Raw genomic sequence first — 20536 nt, forward strand, 5'->3', positions numbered from 1 at the left:
TATTCAATTCAATTTAATAGTGTCCCTGTAGTATATCATCAAAATAACATAGGACGTGTCAATGAACATTACAATTTAAAATACATGTACATGAAAATTTATAATAGAATTTACTTGTCACTTAGACATCACAATTTTAATAGTACTATAAGAACATTAACATAAAAATGTACAAGTAGGATAACAACATACAAAAAAAAGCTAGTGATTCTCACATCAAAGATTATTTCCATTCTTATATTAACATTGGTTTCACACTTTCATAGAAATAACCTTAGCAGTCTGGTCCCTTTAACCCCCACAAACCAACCAACTAACCCTTTCATAGCAGCAGCAAGTATCTAAATGTGAGCAATTACACATATTTATTATGTCCGGGAAATATTAACTGTGCTTTTATTGTCAATGATTCATAAACTCTTAAATACTGTAAAAACTATTGCTCAATAACATGTTTTTTTAATTCGCTTTTAAATATGTGCAGTTTTGATATTATTTTTAGTTCTTTGGTGAGAGCACTTTAAAGGATTTTGGGTTGGTATAGTACACTTTTGTGATACATAGCTGTTTTATGAATTTCTCTGTGGAAATCAGTCCTATTCCTCGTTTCGTAGTTGTGAAATTCTCTGTTTAATGGAGAAAATTCCTCGTGTTCGTTTAAGAAACATATGCTTTCATAAATGTATAAGGATGGTAGTGTCATGATTTTTAATTCTTTGAAAGCATGCCTACAAGAGTCTCTATATCCTATACCTTTTAGTATTCTGACTGCCTTCTTTTGTAGCCTAAATGACTGTTTTGTTAGACTGTTGTTCCCCAAAACTGTACACTGTATCTTAATATACAGTACTAGGCCTCAGGGGTTTTTTAGACTGTCATTGCTTCAACAGCTGTCGCATTATGGGTTTTGTAGGGGTTTCATGAAAATTTTCTATTAGGTAAGTACCTCCAACTTAATATCCTTTGGAAGACACTGTTTCTTCTTTCGTTCTGTAGTCTCTGCCCATTGACAGAGAATCTCCGTCCACTTTTGCTTCAGACAAGAAAAATAAGCCACAACTAAAAGCTGCTGAAATTAGTAGCGTTCTCTGGCAAGCAAATAAAGCTAACATTGTTTTTCTCACACAGCTCTAAAGTTTCATTGAGATGTAAGAAGAGAGGTTATCACCAATAATTACTCCCCTTCCTTCCTTCTTTAAGGAGGAATGAGTTTGAAACCAATCATTAAAAATATCCAATACATCTGCACACTGACGTGTTGTGTTTTAGGAGGTGAATTATAAATTCGCAAAATCCATTTTTGCTCGTCTTTAAAAATAAAATGTGGGGGAAGGAATTGTGCTGAATGCCCAAATAACATGACAGTGAAACACGATTTTGAGGTGTTCTCAATTTTTTTCAGAGACGTGATATGTTCAAGGAAACGAACTTTACTTTTACTGCTATGTCATGACACCCTGTTTCATCAGAATTGAAAACATTGATAGTGGGAATGCCTTCAAGTTTGTATTTGCATTTCTCAGTAGTAGTATTGATTACATCCTCACTTACAGCAGCACACTTACTTGAAATGTTGACAAACTTGTGAGAAAGTTCAAACCTGGTCTCTCTAAATATGCCTTTCTCCAGTCCTATTCATCTCATCAGAAAGAAAAACATATACTTCTTCTACAGGTATCAAAATATTATTTAACTACGCACCTCAAGTCAAAGCCTGATATCGAAAGGCCCATATCACTGACAGTGATGTACAAAAGCTCTCTCTTCACTTTCAGGCAACACGGTGAGCCTTCCTACTTTACAGCTGTTCTTGTTTATCAGTTTGTTCAGTGGTTTGTTTCAGAATGTCACATTTCCTTGCAGCTTGCCTCTGACCAGTTTGTCCAGTTGTAATTTCCTCCAGTATCTGCTTCAGGGTTTAAGTTCTGAGTACCTGGTTTGAAAGATTTGTGCCATTCAATGGCCTGTAGAAGAAAAACACAGTAAGCATTCAGTACTGTCTAACTGAATGGCTAAATGAAGGTATAGAATGAATATTAAAGTATATTTCTAATGGAATCTACAAGAATTTTAGAAAAATTTGGAACTGATTGACATCAGTTGTTCAGTTGTCTCCACAAATTTCATTGTTGGGATTTGAATTAACAAATTTGTGCTCAGGTAATTGGTTGACTCATCTGTCATGATCAGGTAATTCATACTAGAGCAAGTAATTTTCTCAGTTCTAATGTCACAGAATCAAGATTTATTACTCCAGTTTCAATTTGGTAAACATTATAGCAGGACCTTGGTAACTGTGTACTGTTAAAATGTCAACCTAACTTAGCACAAATGTGCACTAGCTATATCATAATGATTATGTCTATAGAGTAAAAAAGAATTTAAAATTGAATTGAATCACTGAAACTCGGAGAATTATTTAACTGTTTTAAACATTACAAATGAGGTAATTACTTGCACTTGCAAACACAAATTGGAGTCGGTGTTGTCAGAAGCTCTCGGCACAGCCAACACAATTGAAGAATGACCAGAAGCGAAAGAGCTTGTAGTGAGGTGGATAGTAAATTGAAATATGAACTGGAAATAACCATTAGTGTAAAATATTGCCAGTAGGTGGAACATCAGACATTTGCAACAGTAGTAAGTGGTACAAAAATACCCTGCTTGGTAAAAAGTTACCCTCATTGACTGCACCAGAACATGCAGTCAACAAACGGCTTGCTCCATTTTGAATTGTTGTGTATATTTTATACAAACATCATTGCCATGCACCCTTTAAGTAAACAAGAACAATATTACACAAATAACTTTCACTCTGACCCATCTTACCTCACTCAGTGCGCCACATTTGTATTTGCAAAGGTGAGAAATCAGGAAGTATGCATGTCGCAAAGTGCTTGTGCTGCACAAAAACTTAACAGTATGTTCCTTATACATATTTAACTACACTTTTATGGGTGAACAAACTGTAGTTTATCAAATGCAGTGATGTATGTGATCATGCTGCACGAACAAAATTAAAAATGAATGATCGAAGCCCATACATGGTGCTGCCCCCAGATCAACCTAATCTAACAAGGAAAACGCTAAAACTTTTGGAAGGAACATCTTGTCTGCAGTGTCTCGTTGTAGCTCAATACTTTTCCCAGTGATGTTCATTAGCGTTGATACTGTGTTTATCATAAGAACTGCAATGTTTTTCTGGGCAGGCCGTATGACCTGTATTGAACTCCACCACCTAATATTTTACTGTTGTCAGTGAAGGAGCAGACTCCTCCAGAATAGAATCTTGCTCAGATTTAATATTAGTTTGATTAAGACCTTTCAAGTGAAAGTATTGTATGACATAAAGATTACCAGTTTTACCCACATTTACAGATTTGCTGAGATATTGATGGCTACCAAACAATGTAGCATCATCAAACTTAGGCTTTGTGAAGTTGATACTTTGTACCATAGTCACTTCTTTTAAAACTACAACCACCATCTACACATCAGGTCTGATATGTCTGGAACAGCCCTTTTATCAGTGGTTTGATTTTGTTGAACAAATATCATACTCCTATGGTTTTAGCGTTGTAGGATTGCCGAATCCAATGATGCACACTACACCACATGTAATAAACACTATTTTATTTCTCGTAAGCACACATATACAGTTGTTTACATTCTGAATTCTTGGTACCCCGGCCGTACTCTTTGGCGCGCGACCACAGACTGGTGCAAAGATCTTGTCAAAAACAAAGATACTACACACGACCTGGTCGATAGTCGCCACACACCCTAAGAACATGCAAGGGAAATTACTTTTGACACTACCTTAAATCTTTTCTAACAGGAAAATGGTTATATCCATTCCATGAATTTAAGACACTGCTTGTTATGTGAACCAGTAGTTCAACAGTTGTAATAAAAGTACAAATTAGATGTAAAATTCGACACTTGTTTTTTTGTAACGTATTCTGTTAGTGTGGTAATTGTAATACTCATACAAATGTAAATAAATGTATTAATCATTTAATATGCATTTATGAAATAAGTTACAAGTGCTAGTGATTAATGTGAAATTGGCGAGTTTTCTCAATTCAAATTTTGTATTACTCAAAAGTATTAACTTTGCACTGGTTGCTTTAGTTTTTGTTCTGGAATTCCCAGTTTCTTTACTTGTCTTAAGTAATTTTCTTTTAAAATTATTTGCATTGGTATTCAGTCATACCTTTCAAAATAATTAAAGAAATCAAAATTTATGGTTTGTGTGAAATATTCCTATTGGTTATTTAAAAGTTGTCCCCCCCCCCCCCCCCTTGGGATCCACTTGTTTGATTTTTATTCTGGGTTCTTTTTCTTGGAAAAAGCTGTATAAAATGTATGTTCACAAATGTACCATACCATTTATTTGGGTTGTTAGCTTTGATTGTCATTCAATTTTGCTCTCATAAAACTCATCACATTATGTTACATATTTTCTAGTTTCTGCCATAGTCAGTGTGTATATGTTAACAGTGCAATTGGCTAACTCCCATGTTTAGCACAGTTGTGTTGTACATTTGTTTTTTACAGTTGGAATGTGTTAAAACTAGTAATTATGGGTGCATGTTTCTTTTACTTTTAGAATACTATTTTGTATTACTATTTTATGTCATGGAGTAACTGCTTGAAATTGTTGTTAAGTTTCCATTTCACAGTGCCTGGGTACAGAAAATATTTATATTTGCCATTGTTGTTCAGTTTGAGTATTTTTGTTTCTTGTTACCAGACAGCTCATTCAATGTAGTTACTCAACTGAATTTGGTTTTACACACAATGTGCACCAGATTGGCTTTGTTGGGAGACGTCAAGAGAAGACCTGCGTATCTCACGGTTGTGTGTTCAGCAAAATGTCAGAAGGAATGCTGTGGCTATTTAACATGTTTTATACAAATTGAGTTTGTTGGATATGCATTGAACAGTTTATAATCAAGTAAAGTTACTTTATTATTAAAATTATAATTTAGATCAAGAAAATACTAATAAAAAACAGTAACCTGCTTGTGTTATGTTGTAACATGTAAGCTTTGATACATAAATGGATACTGAATATTGTGTGTAACATGTAGGAAGTTCATATGCTTTGAGAGCATATTACTTAAAAATTGACGGCACTGTTATCCAGTAAATGTAATTTTTAAGTGAAAACACATTTCCTTACTGTACACGGATTTAGACTGTTACATATGATTCCTTTGTACAAGCAACTTCCAGTGGGTTTGGTCACTGTTGACTTCCATCAAATCCAAAGGAAGTAGTTGCAGTAAAAGACAACACAGTATTGTGTGAATGTGCTAGCAGAGCATAATTATGTAACTACTACAGTAGGAGTAGTAATAAAATCTAATCATTTATACAATATTCTTTTCCTGTCAAATGTGCTTTGATCATCTTTAAGAAATTATGCACACGCACTTAAGGAATGTAAAACATGGCATCACAAAACAATAACCATCACCACTACCAGCTGCAACGTGCATTCATTTATTGACATCTGGGTTTGGTTGAATACTGTCTTAAAGTGACAGATACCGTTACTTCAGGTTAATGGACGATTCCTTGATATTAAATACATAAAGAATATATGTAGAATTGAGACATATTCCAATTGATAATAATTATCTTATACATGTGTCTCTGTTAGTCAGTAAGTTCACAAATTGACATTCAATTTCACTGTTCCACATACTGTTGCATCAAAGTTATATCATAAGCTGCCAAAAAATCAGCTGTAGGTACTCAATTGACAAACTGGCCGTCAATAAACAAACACATGTTAGAGCAGCTTCAAATGGTTACTCTAAGTAGTTTGAAACTGTGTGGCCCTGTTCACGGGAATTATATCTATAAGGATATGAATGCAACCCCTTCGAATCGTTCATGACCAGAAATTTTTACTACCGTAAAGAATGTCTTTTAAATGTGTGATTCAAAGAGTCTGTGATGTACATTGTGCAAGTTGTTTCATTGAGAATCTCACTGAACAAAATTGATGTTAAATATTGTCAATATTTCCATACAAGTTCATTAGCTACATTAACTCTCGATAACTGTGAGTCAGTTACTTTCTACCGCATTATTTAAGACTGTGGCCACATTTTCTATTCTTTTTATTATTTAACATGCTGTGTATGTTCTTTTTGATACTGATGATCATTTTCTGTGATCCACTATGATGTAATGTTTTGCTGATACAAAAGTGGAAGAATTTCTGGGGAAGTAGTTCATTCTTTTGGATTATTGTTATTACTAGTATCCCACGGTGATATTTTGTAATTCCACAGTGTACCTCCAGGCAATTTCATTGGTGTTTGTATGTGTATGGAATGGAGTGTTCAGTAGACAAGGAAATTCAGCACTATTAAATTTGTGTATTCTGTTATCGTGAAGATTCTGTACTTATCTGTGTTGCAGATACTGCTATTTATTTTGTGCACAGATAGCAATGCTCTTGCCATGTAATCAAAATAACTCTGGTCTTGCAGTGAACCACATTACTTGCAGCTGGAGTCAACATATCTCTGAATCTGAAGTGTAGTGGGCAGGATGGAAGAAGAAGAAGAAGAAGTAAACTACTGAAGACTTCCACATAAGGAAGCATCCAAACTGTCGGGAGGTGTCGACAAGCTTTCGCCACCAGAGATGTAATGGTGATCCTGGAAATGTGTGGCCCCAAGTTACTGTCAGTACTACAGGGACAGTCCGGAAGAGGAGCACATCACTGAAGCAACTATGGAGACTGACAGACGGCCAATCGCTAGTCATTGATAGCGAGTGATAAAGTTCTCACACATATATGGGACCTGACAGTTCCTGTTTCACAGCTCCCAACACCATAGTGCACCGGACTGAAGACACCTACTGGACATCGAGGTCATTTTGTTGGTGCTGAATATGAAGTGACAATAGACAGAATGCTGTTGTGCAGCAATGATGGAAGGTATGTGAGGTACCAGCATGTTCCAGCCCAAAAGAGAAGCATCATCTTCAAACTATGCTAGGTATGCCATCTCAGACATATGCCACAGTCGTCATTTGCATGTTGTGGCTATTACTGGCGGAACTGCGGTTATTGTCACTACAAGAGGCAGTACTGGCCCCCCTGCTAGCAGGAGACTGACATCAGGCCTAGCAGCTTAGCCATACTACTCAAGAATCTTCATCTTGACGAGGAGTGAGATCTAACAAGGAGGCAAAGATAATACCACAACATTGTGACATCACTGTCACCTAGGAAGCCACAACAGAAACTACACAGTAACCTGTATATGTCTTCCTGTCACCTTCTGAAAGATGTTCATCAGCCGTGTTAGACCAAGGATGACCAGATACTAAGAGCAGTTCCCGAGTGAGACCCGCAAGCTCCCCGGCATGCTTCTGCACTGTAATTGCTCAGAGGACTGTGGCATCCCAGTGAGTTGTTAGCTGAATCCAATCTAAGTATCCAGACTATTACTTTTTGTCTGTTCCAAAAGCGGTTAGCTTCCAAGATGTATAGTGGAAGATGTATAGTGGAAGATGGCCACCCGAAACCAGCACTGTAAATGTGAAAGCCCCTTCCTGACATTTCCGGAGCAAGTCAGTGTCTTGTGAATAATTTGTCTGTGTGTATATTGTATAATAAGCTTCATAAACTGCAACATCTAATGGCATTGGGCTGTTCCTCAGTCGGTGTTTCTCTGGACCAAAATCTTGTGGCAGACTGGATCATGACAGCAGACACAACACGAGAAACAGCAACCTACCTTGCTCACCTACTCCTAGGGCCAGATGTCAAGTGCATTGTTGTCTGTGCACCCAAACACTCCGACAAAAAAGTTTGCTATGCTGATCAGTCTGTAAGGGAATACAAAGAAACGCATTGTCACGTGTTTTCATCAGAGTTATTTCTTAGTTAGTTGCTCTCATTCCCTGTATTAACTAATGTTTACCGTACAATCAGCCACAGTGGTATATGCTGGAACATCAAAATACAATTTCAGTTGAAAAAAATACATTTTTTAGATAGTCTTGGCACCTCTTTGTGTTATTTTATATCTAACTTCAGCTACATTGCTAGAATTTTTTGTGCATGCTGGATGTACATTGTAATACGTGTAACTGAATAATGTAATTTACATAGGTAATTTCTGATTTGAATAGCATGTCTTGCCTCTGTTTTGTGACAATACTACTGCAAAGAATTCTTGCAGATCCAACTCATAGGTGGTGCACTGGGCTTTGTTTGCCCAAACACAATGTTTCTGGTGTATTATGTGGACAATGTAGTTAGATCCCAAGTGGATTCTTTTGTGTAACTAACATGTGTATTGAAATGAATGCTTTGTGTAAATATTAATTAGCGTCTTTAAAATGAGAAAGAATTATATTTTATTGCCAATGAAAGGGCAAAGCACTGTGTGTGTGTGTGTGTGTGTGTGTGTGTGTGTGTGTGTGTGTGTAACATGCTGATTGCTATCTCATTGCTATCTCATTTGACATACCTTCAGTGCTGTTACATAAATTCAATGCAGACATTGATTCTTTTGTTTTCCACGACATATTTCTGAGCCCAACTGTCTATTTGACAGCTCTTTAACATTGTAATTTGTGAAAGGTGATATGATTTTAGGGGTGCCATGGTAATGTTGACAGTGTTTCCACAGTGCAAGTTAGCATTAACTAAGTCTCCTTTTACACACGGTTTTTATGTTGTATAAATTATGTACTGTTTGTACTTACTATTTGCAATATTGCAATGAAGTTATTCACAGTAAGATTTATTGCTGATTACATCATAAATTCATTGACAAGTTAACATCAACATGGTAATTTCAAAGTGTGTAACAGGGCAGATATTTGATGTAAAAGTTAAAGCTGAATAGTACATACACAGAAGTATGCATTAAGAATTGTAAAAACTGTCAACAAATGTGGATATTATGAAATATTACTGTGAGTTACCCTTACTCATATGTACTGTTACAGTAAAATTTATTAAGAAATGTTTATTCTCCATGGACAAATAGAAGGATTTGTTTTCAATAGACTGCATATTGATCATTTCCCCCTTTTAAAATTATGAGAAGCAGTTACATACAGCAGGCCTACAGCTTTTCTTTTCTTTTTTCATGTGAACACTATTTATACAAATGAAAGTATTCTCCTCTGAGAGGAATTCCTTAATACTGTAAAAAAACTTACTGCTGAGGAACTCCTTCACAGCAATTTCAAAGCAGCTTCCACTTAAGCTTTAATTTTTTTGGAAGTTTTTTTATAAAATTTGATCCCCGTGTAATAGGGATTCTCGTCTTTCCAGGTGATAATCACCGTCCCTCTTAGTATTGTACATCTGCACTTCTCTATTTAGATGATTGTACTGCTTGTATTTTAACAGCAGCTTAACATTTTTATAAACATAATGATGGGAGTGTTAGTAGTTTAAGTTAGAAAACTGATTTGCAGGACTCATACCTGTGCTTATGCATGACCCTAACTGCCTTTTTTGAAGGATGAATACCCTATTTACATGCTTGGCAGCAGCACATCCCTGTACTTCAATTCCATATGTGAGGTATGGATACACTAAAGCATAGATTACTTTGTTTCTCATATTAAAGAAATCGCGACATTGTCCACATTGCATAAATTGATTTGCTTAGTTTTTTGCATAATAAATCAATATGATGCTCCCAAGAGAGATGCTGGTCTAATATTACTCCAAGGAAGGAAGTTTTATCTTTCAATTTTATCTCTGAACCATCAGACAACACTCCATTGCATTTCATCTAGTTTGAAGTGTATTTGAAATTCCATTAGATTTGTTTTATTGGTGTTTAAGCTTAAGTGATTGTTTTGGAAGTAATTCTTGAATCCAAATGACGCCAGAACAATTTTAGACCTAATCATTCTCGTTGGTTCCCCAGTTAACAACAGTTGTCATCCATGTAGTTAAGTATCTTGCTGTTGTGTTGTGTGTGTAGATCATTAACAGAGTATGAATAATGAAGGACCCAGAACTGACCCATCAATCAATCAATCAATCATGCTCTTTATTCATCCGTTAACAATATACATTGTATGGATGTAGTCAATTACAATATAGTTTCTGATATTTTATGTGTTGCAAAAACTTGCATAATAAATCCAAATATTTTACATCACTTTATATAAATAATCTTACTTTCCCCTATTAGACAGTTACAATATAATTTCTGTTATTTAATGTGTTACAAAAATTTGCATAATAAATACAAGTATTTTACTTCACTTTATATAAATAATGTTACTTTCCCATATTTAGATATTCTTCAATGTTGTAAAAACTGTTTCTTATTAAAAATTGTTTAAGATCTACTTTGAATTTATGACATTCTTTAATTTTCTTTATTGCAGCAGGCAATGCATTAAAAAGTATTTTGGGCTGGTAGTTGACACTTTTTTGGTATAGTGCTCCTTTGTGGGCCTCTCTGTGAAAATCATCTCTATTTCTTGTTTCGTGTTTATGAATCTGATTATTTACTGTTGAAAATTCCTGGTGAGTTTTCAGAAAGCAGACACATTCATATATGTATAAGCTAGAAAGAGTCATTATTTTAAATTCTTTAAATATTTCCCTGCATGACATTCTACGGGAAACCCCTTTCATTATTCTAATAGCCCTTTTTTGAAGTTTGAAAGCTTGTTTTGCCATACCTGTATTTCCCCAGAAGATCACACCATATCTAAGCAAACTGTTCATATAAGCATAATAGGCACACAGCAATGATTCAGTGTTGCAACAGTCCCGAAGCATTCTAAGCACATAGCAGCATTTACTTAGTTTTTTACACAAAGCTTCTAGATGCTTTTCCCATCTCAAGTGCTCATCCACCCATATACCTAGGAATTTTGTATGTGGAGCTTGTGCAATAACATAGCTCCCTAGCTCAGCTTTTACTGTTCTTCTAGTTTTACTTTTAATATTACTGAAATTCATCAATGCTGTTTTATCCTTATTTATGATCAACGCATTATCACTAAACCATTTTCCTGTCTCATTTATTGTCCTTGAGACACTCTGTTGTAGATTATCCTCGGTGGATCCTTTTATGAAAATGCTAGTGTCATCAGCGAACATCACCGTTTCTGCCACTGTCAGATGCTTTGGCAAATCATTTATAAACACCAACAACAACAGAGGGCCTAACACGGAACCTTGGGGCACTCCATAGCTAGTTTTTTTTAAGTCAGAAAGATACTCTTTGCCTTCATGGTATATTTGTACTTTCTGTTGTCTATCCGAGAGATAAGACTTGAACCATTTGAAGGCAAGTCCCCGGACCCCATAAAATTCTAGTTTCATAAGCAATAAATCATGGCTGATTAGATGAAACGCTTTAGATAAATCTAAGAATATCCCGCAGCTTAGCTCATTCTTGTCCAAGGCATTTAGGACCATTTTCATGAATTGGAAGACTGCCGTTTCTGTGGACCTGTTCTTTCTAAACCCATTTTGAGCATTAGTCAGTATTTTATTTTTATTCAGAAATTCAGCTAGCCTTTCATACATTACTCTTTCTATTACTTTAGAGAAACCTGACAATAATGACACTGGCCTATAATTATTTAGGTCAGCTGTACTATCCTTTTTGTGTAGTTTACTATGGAGAGTTTTAGTTTTGATGGGAACACCCCTGTCCTGAAAGAAGTATTAATAATGTCAGCTAGGTTAGTATCTATACTGGTAGAACTGTGTTTGATTACCTTGTCTGGAATTCCGTCAATACCACAAGACATTTTATTTTTTAGTTTATTAATAGTATTTCTAACTTCACAGTCTGTTACTGGGTACAGAAACATCATCTTTTCACAAGTTGGTACTTTTATGTTTTTGTTGTTTGAATTGCATAGACCTTTAATTAGGTTCGGTGCTATGTTCACATAATGTTCATTGAATATATTGGCTATCTGTTGAGCATCTTCTATCACTTTCCCCTCCCTTTTAATTTTGAAGTTATGGGTCTTGGTTTTACGTTTTCCTATGCTATTGTTTATAACCTTCCAAATAGATTTTGATTTATTGCTTCCCTTGTTAATGTATGAATCATTGCTTAGCCTTTTTGCTGCCTGTAAAACTTTCCTATAGACCCTTCTATATTTCCTATAGTATGGTTTAATTGTTGTATTTATTCTAGCATGTTTGCTTAGGTTTCTAAGGGTGATTGCTGACTTTTTAATCCCTTGTGTTACCCATGTTTTTGTCTTCTCACTAACTTTAATTCTTTTTAACTGGAATGCCACATCGTAGCAATATTTATAATCAGTAAAAAAACTGTCATACTTTTTGTCTACATCAGTTTGTTCTACGCCCCACTGCACCCTTTTTAGCATACTATTAAAAACCCTTATGTTGTTTGCATTAATAAGTCTTCTTTGTACATATTTTTCAGTGATCGTGCATTTCTTAGTGTTCTCATTCCTTATCATCATTTTTAAAGCCATATGGTCAGAAAAGCCTGTATCTATTACTTCAATATTGTACTCACAGCTTTGTTTGTTGGTAAATATCTGATCAAGTGTTGTTCCAGACCCCTCCCCATATCTGGTAATTTCCCACACAGTAGGTTGCATGTTGCATGAGTTAAACAGATGTAGTAATTGTGCCTTGTTCTTATTACTTTTGTTAAAATTAATGTTAAAGTCACCAAGAACTATTGTGCATTTTGACCTGCCTCTCAATTCATTTAAAAGATCATCTATATAATATAAGAATTGGTTAAAGTCACCTGATGGAGACCTATAGATGCAAGCAATGATAGTTTGACAGTCTGTAAGTTCACAAATACAACATTCAAAATCTTTTTCTGCACACTTCACCTTGCTAGGTTTTATCTCTTTAGATTTAACATTGCTTCTAACATAGATGCATACACCTCCACATTTATAATTTTCCCTGCAAAAGTGACTTATTAAGTTAAAGTCTGGTATACTTGCTGCACAAATCTGTGTGTCCCGAAGCCAGTGCTCATTGATACACAGCACAGAAACCTCCTTAACATTACAATTTAAAATTACTTCCAGCTCACTCATTTTGTTGCATAGTCCTTGTACATTCTGATACAGCAGGGTCCAGCTACCTAGATTTGGTGCACAGCTCACCGTAGTGTCCCCTTCAGGCTGCCTGGTAGAAAAAAATCCTTCAAGTGTGAGGGTCTTGTCACTCTTCTTCTGATTGGCACATACTTTACTGTAGTTGTACTGGAGCTGTACTTCTTAATAACGTTGCCCACTTTTTGTGTGACGTGATATGTCTTGTAGGTATGACTGATGAGACTTTTGGCTATTCCTGCGATACCATAAGTTTCCAGTTTCTCAAGTAGCATCTCATGAGATAGTGTGTTGAATGCACGTGATGAATCTAGGAACAAACATGCCACCCTTTCTTTTTATCTAATTTCATAAGTGTCATATGTACTAAATCACATATGGCAGATGATGAATAGCCATTCCTAAAACCATGTTGGGTTTCTCGTAGCACTTTATCTTTGACAAAAAGTTTACTAATTGTAGGTCAGTAGTTTTTGACTTTGTCGATACATTTTTTGTGCAATGTCTTGACTATCGTATATTTTAATTCAAATGGAAACATCTTTATTCAAACTTTCATTGAAGAGGTGGACCAGAACAGGTATGAGAGAATGTTTGCATCGTCTTAATATAATGGGAGATTTCATCCCACCCCATAGAGAATTTGTTTTGAATTTTATTTACGATTCCCTCTACTTCAGTTGTATCTGTTTCATACATAAACACTCATTTTTGTACCCGGTAAGGAGTTCTGTAGTCATCAGTGTCAGAGTATATTTCTTTTCGAAAGTAACCGGACATGTTACATTGAAATGGGCAAAGTTATGTCAGCTCTGCAGTTATCTTAGTTGGTGTAAAAATGATCTGTACAGCTAGAGGACTCTTGTTAGTATGTTTGTCCCATTAACTATGACAAATTACAAATACACAATATAATTTACTTTTTCGTAATATTTAGTATACTGTAAGGAATCTATATTAAAATCACCAGCTGTAACAATACCTATGTTCTTTTACTTAGTACATACAATTTGTATCATTTTTTCACCTCTAAGAAATTGTCCACAATACTACTAGGAGATCTGTACAGACCTATAACAATCAGGGGTATTTTTTACCAACAGCTTTATTGCTGAAATTTCTAATGTAATTCCCACAAAGTTCTGCAATAAAATCCAGTTTTGTGACATGTAGATGGTCTTTACAATAAATGGCAACTCCCCCACTTTTATGTTCTGTTCAACAGAAATTACTACTCAGTACACAGTTGTTGAATTTAGCCATTGGAATTAAAGTATTAGACAATCCATGTTCTGTAAGACTACATTTGCATTACCCTCTCTTTGTGCTTGCCATAATTGTATGCACATTTTGCTTAGCTGCTGAATATTTTTGAAAGTTCTCAAGGAAACTTTATTTGCCCATTTAGTCAGATCATTAAGGATATTTCATTATTCAACATTGTCATGAGTGCAATTTCTAGATATTGAAGGATGTAAATTGTTTTTTCCCAAGGGTTGCTTTTATACTCTTACAATATAAATGTATTTGTATATTGAAATTCTGGTACATACTTTCTGGTGCAGATAGGTTATCTTTATTTGAGCCATACATACAACAGTCCTATTTAAGAATTGTGTTCATTGTTATGTACATGTCAGTGATGGTTTTTTCTACAAAATTATTTATAAGAAATTCCAAGTGAGAAGTGCAATTTTCTGTATATATTTATCTAAAGCTATTAATATTACTGTATATTCACTAGTGATATATGTTGACATTACTCTCGATGTGGGCTATACTATTCCATTTGTCTTTCATATCTGTATATCCATTGTCTGCCCACTCTCCATACAAGTGTTTGTTAATTAAGTAGTAATAATAAATGAAGGCATAAAGTAGTAGTACTACTTTAATGGATTGTTTTTATAAAAATTACAAGAATGGATATAACTGCCAGTTAGTGTAAGAAGTTGTATACTGCACCATAATGTAATAAAATATTGTCCAAGTCCATTTTTTTGTGTGACCTTACTAACACATTTCATTGGATTAAAATCGCCCATCACAAAACCCAAGCTTTAAACACTGTTCTATTTGAGTCTTCCCTCTCTACTACCGTATACAGCAAGAGATAGGAGTCAGATCTGCATACGTAAGACACTTACCTTTCACCCCTTCAGAATCTTTATGGAGTGCATGTGTAGGTTACTCACATACTGCTATGAAATAAGAGACAAGCTCTTGAATTTTCTACATTCATTTTCCCCTTGTAATCACCCAATATGGTTGAGTTTTTCCTATGGACTCTGCAAGAGCACTGCAATGAAATTGTGGGGCTTAGCTTCCGCAGTGTCAGTACGGATCTGTCTGCCATCAAGAGGGAAGTAGAATGGTACTTCTACATCATGTTGAGTGCCAGGCTAAGACATAGCCTTGCTGTGGGAACTTGGGGTGTATACAATCTCGTGCATTGTATGGCATTAACCACTGTATATTAGTATTAAAGAGATTTGGCCCAATTGATTAGCTGCCAGTAGGAATCCTGGCTCACTTCACCACATATATATATATATATTGCGCACTTTAACACACAACTTCCACAAGCCTGTGAATACACAGAATAGATAGGTGACTGCATTCAGCAGGTATTCAATAAATTGCTATTTACAGTTTTGTGTTGTGGATGGTACTTATTTTGTTTCTGATATGCAGTAGACTTAATTTGTAAGAACTTTGCCATAATTAGAAAAGCTGCAGCAGAACGTGTGATTGGTGTGATAAGGAACGAGGAGATGCTACATCCCTTTACACAAACATCCCACACAGCCTTGGTCTCTCTGCCCTTGAGCACTACCTCTCCCAACGCCCACCCTAAGATCTTCCAAAAACCTTGTTCCTTATCACACTTACCAACTGTTATCCTCACCCATAATTACTTCACTTTTGAAGGCCTGACCTACAAACAAATCAGGGGAACAGACATGGGAACCAGGATGGCTCCATCCTATGCCAACCTCTTCATGGGCAGCATGGAGTCGGCTTTCCTGAAGACCTAACAGCTGCTTCCCCTCGCCTGGTATAGGTTTATAGAATTAATCTTTGTGGTCTGGACTCATGGTGAAGACACACTCCTTAATTTCCTCCATAACCTCAACTCCTTTTCGAATCTGAATTTCACCTTGTCCTCCAAAACCCAAGCCACCATCCTGGATGTTGACCATCTTGTTGAAGCTCACATCCACACCTCTGTCCATATCAAACCCACCAACAAACAAACAACAGTACCTTCACTTTGGTAGCTGCCATCCATTCCACATCAAACACTCCCTTCCCTACAGCCTAGGTATTCGTGGCAAACGTATCTGCTCCAGTGACAAATCCCTCAACAATTACACCAATAACCTGACCAGTGCTTTCCTCTCCCGCAACTATCCTACAGACCTTGTCCACAAACAGATCTCCCGAGCAATACATTCCTCCCCGTCCAACAATGTTCCTACCCTCAGACCACACAGAAGCATCCCCCCTGGTCACCCATTATTATCCTGGCCTCGAATACATCAATAAATTACTCCGCCAGGGATATGACTTTCTCAAGTGAAATGAGATCATCCCTTGACAAAATTCTCCCCACACCACCCAGAGTTGCCTTTCATCGACCCCTAACCTCCATAACATCCTTGTAAAACCCTACAATATTCCCAGACTACCTTTTCTATCCAGTGGTTCCTACCCCTGTAACCGACCCCGCTGCAAAACCTGCCCCATGCATCCCCCCACAACCACCTACTCCAGCCCCACTACTGGTAAAACATACACAATTCAAGGAAGGGCCACGTGTGAAACCACACATGTCATTTACCAGCTGACATGCCTGCACTGCTCAGCCTTTTACATTGGTATGACAACAACTAAACTGGCTGAGCGCATGAACGGACACAGACGAACTGTCTGCCTAGGAGACGTCCAATACCCAGTAGCGGAGCATGCCCTCCAGCATAATTCTAAGGACCTAGGAACCTGCTACACCATATGTGCCATTTGGCTTCTCCCACCCAAACCCAGTCCCTCTGAACTGCGGAAATGGGAACTTGCACTCCAACACATCCTTTCATCCCACCATCCCCCTGGACTGAAACTACGTTAAACAACCTCACTCCCATTTACTCTTCAGTCTTCTCCTCTTTCCCTTTCCTCTTTAGCCATTCATGCATCTTTTCAACCTACATCTTTATATTATATACCTCTTTACTTCTGTATGCATCCTCTTTGGTTTGAAGCTGGCACAGTACTTACAATAGAATATCTTTGGCTTCCCTCTGACAACCATGCCTCCATCCTTGCTACCCTCCCTGTTTTCCTTTCCCTGTTGCCTCATAACCTGGGTTGTGAGTAACTAAATCCATTTTCCCTCCTTCCCTTTCTTTCCCCTCTCTCCTCCCTGATGAAGGAACATTTCTTCCGGAAACTAGGAACATAAATTTTCGGTTGTTTTTTGTGTATCTATCAGCTGTACTGAGCTGAGGTAAGTACTGGCCAGCCCCTCTATCTCTTTGTTAGTATTTGTTTCACATCTTTGACATTTTCCATTAAAAGAAACTTCCACATGGGAAAAATATATTAAAAACAAAGATTCCAAGACTTACCAAGCGGGAAAGTGCCGGTAGACAGGCACAATAAAATAACACACACAAAACTTTGAGCTTTCGCAACCGGTGGCTGCTTTGTCAGGAAAGAGGGAAGGAAAAGGAAATATGAAAGGATGTGGGTTTTAAGGGCGAGGGTAAGGAGTCATTCCAATCCCAGGAGCGGAAAGACTTACCTTAGGGGCAAAAAAAGATATGTATATACTCTCTCGCACGCGGGGGGTGGGCGCAGTGGTACAGGGTACCCTCCATCATACACTGTGCATTGGCTTGCTGAGTATGTTTGCAGATGTAGATATGTCATTTTCTCATTCTGAAATACTGATGTTCCTTGTACATAGTTTGGCATTCTTTCACCACCTTAGATGTGAGTATGAAGTTTGTTTCTTTCACAACTGATACTGGAGATTCTGTTATAACTGCTTAATACATTCTGAAACTTTTTGTAATTAACACTCAAATATTATTTAAAAATCTTGAGCTTCAAGGAAATTTAAAGAAAATAACAAGAGCCAAAATATTATCAATGTAAAAAATGGACATGGAAGTGGTGTAGTTAATGAATAAAATTGTGTGTACAGTTATAGGCATATACACAAATTGGCAAGTTGTTAATGAATCTTGAGCTCAATGAACAAATGCTATATCAGGATGTGTATATAATAAATAAGTTCCATGATGTGGTCATGAATTTTATCCAGTTTTTAATAATAATTTAAAAATCTCGATCTATTATATGTACACGAGTAACTTACACGTTATCAATGGAAATGATCAATTTTTTCTTACAAGAGAGGAATGCTGCTGTGATAATGTCCTGTGTGGAGGATCTACTCTCATGTTGATATCTCTATAAAATACTTGTATGAATTGTTAATAAAAAGCAGTAAAACATCTTTATTACAATGTTAATACCTGAGTCAACAACACATGGAAGGTAAGCTACAGCCTCTGCATCCAAACTGAAAATACATACTACACCTGATGTTTAGAGCTGATCACTAACCAATTACTTCCATGGTACCTACTCAGCATTTTATCTGTGGCAAAAAATCATTGTTTAAGTGAGTGATTTTTCTCATACTCAGCTCATCTATAAAAAGTTATTTTTGTGTTGGGGAAAAAGGAACAGTGAACACCTGAAACTTCCTCACACATGCTCTAATATCAGTTTATATTTTTCTCTACAAAGATTGTACAAAGTCCCTTAATATTAAAACATCCTGTAATAAGAAACAAGCCATACAAGTTGGCATGATGTCATACACTTTCATGTTTGATGCTTCAATCTGCAGTGAACAGATGGTTTAATGCTAGTTCCCAGTTGCTGTTCCTTCAATTTCAGTCTAATGATGTTCCTAGCTAGGCACATGTGAAAGCATGGAACATTATTTTATATTTTATTTTATGACATCATAGCTGCTCTAAATTCAGACCATTGCTTTCTTGCAATGTAATTTTAGAGTTAATCAAAATTTCATTCTGATGACACCCTTAGTATATGTCAAAATGTAGGTCAGTGTACCCAACAGTAATTTGCAACTGGTTGGCTGTATAATCCTATGTTGAAACTTTTATACAGTTGCTGAGTAACAGCCATCTTTAAAACTATCAAACTATCACTTCCAAGACCCAGTTTCAGGTACTCTAAGAAAGGAAAAAAAAAAATTGCTGTGTGGTGGTAGCAGTAGCAATAATCCCAATCCTAACAACAATATCATGAAAAATGAAACTTTATTACTAATAATCGTTAGAACAATGAATTGCAACTGCACTGACTGTCATTCATTAATATCAACAACAATCATATTGACTATAAAAAGGTAGGTGCCATAATTTTATCACACTGTCAAAAGTTATTAATGTTAGACACACACAGCAACTATGTTGTAAACATTCAGAAAGCAATTACAGTTACACAGAAAGCTCTCAACTGAGTTGACAATTTTAACTGCCACCTTAAAAACATAGGAGTTTCAGTTTTTTGCTTTCTCTATGGTTAGTGTTGATTATTGATGTCTTTTTGGTTTGCAATTGCGTTGTTGATTCCATTTTACACATTCACTGTATTCAGATGCTGTGAGCAGTGTTGTGATGCTTAGATTTACTTATTGTTTACTTTGAGTTGAATTAATTGGAGTTTCCACTAATAAAGTGGATTCCCAAATCCACAACTCCCTTGGATATACTTTTCTTGTTCTTATTTGTCATCTGGTGTTGCAACTCCATGGCTTCATATGTATGTTTGAGGCTGTCTTAACTTTGTAAATGACAAACAGTAACTATGTATAATCTCTGTTATTGTTCTGTCAAGTGACAACATGAGACTCATGCACTGAATAACTAAAGTATCCTGCTGTCTCAGTGAGTCAATGTTGCCACCTTATCTGTAGATTTAAAAAATACATTGCCATTGTGGAAAACATATGCCCATCTGTCATCTGCTGAAATGTCTGGCAAGATTCTCACCACATCAAGCACCTCCTACGAGTGCTGCTGTCAAAAACCAGCCTCTTCTGCTCAGGCAGTGGATTTTATTGTAGTGGTTAGCGGCATTAGGAATGCCCTACATCAGAATTATGATGTATCTAATGATTCAGATTAAGTACTGTGTAAACTTAAATTGTGCTGATGGCCACTTATCCACACAGTTGAGTGCATTCATATAATATTTAAAGTTCCTCACAGATTACTGGTTCTGGCTGTATGCAGAATTGTGATCACCAAAACTTCATTGAACCAGGTTTCAAGTGTTTAGAATGGCTGAAAGGAAAAACAAGTGTCCATAAAAATATCAAAATAAAAATCAAATG

This window comes from Schistocerca gregaria, chromosome 10 (genome assembly GCF_023897955.1).
Source record: "Schistocerca gregaria isolate iqSchGreg1 chromosome 10, iqSchGreg1.2, whole genome shotgun sequence".
Lineage (NCBI taxonomy): Eukaryota > Metazoa > Arthropoda > Insecta > Orthoptera > Acrididae > Schistocerca > Schistocerca gregaria.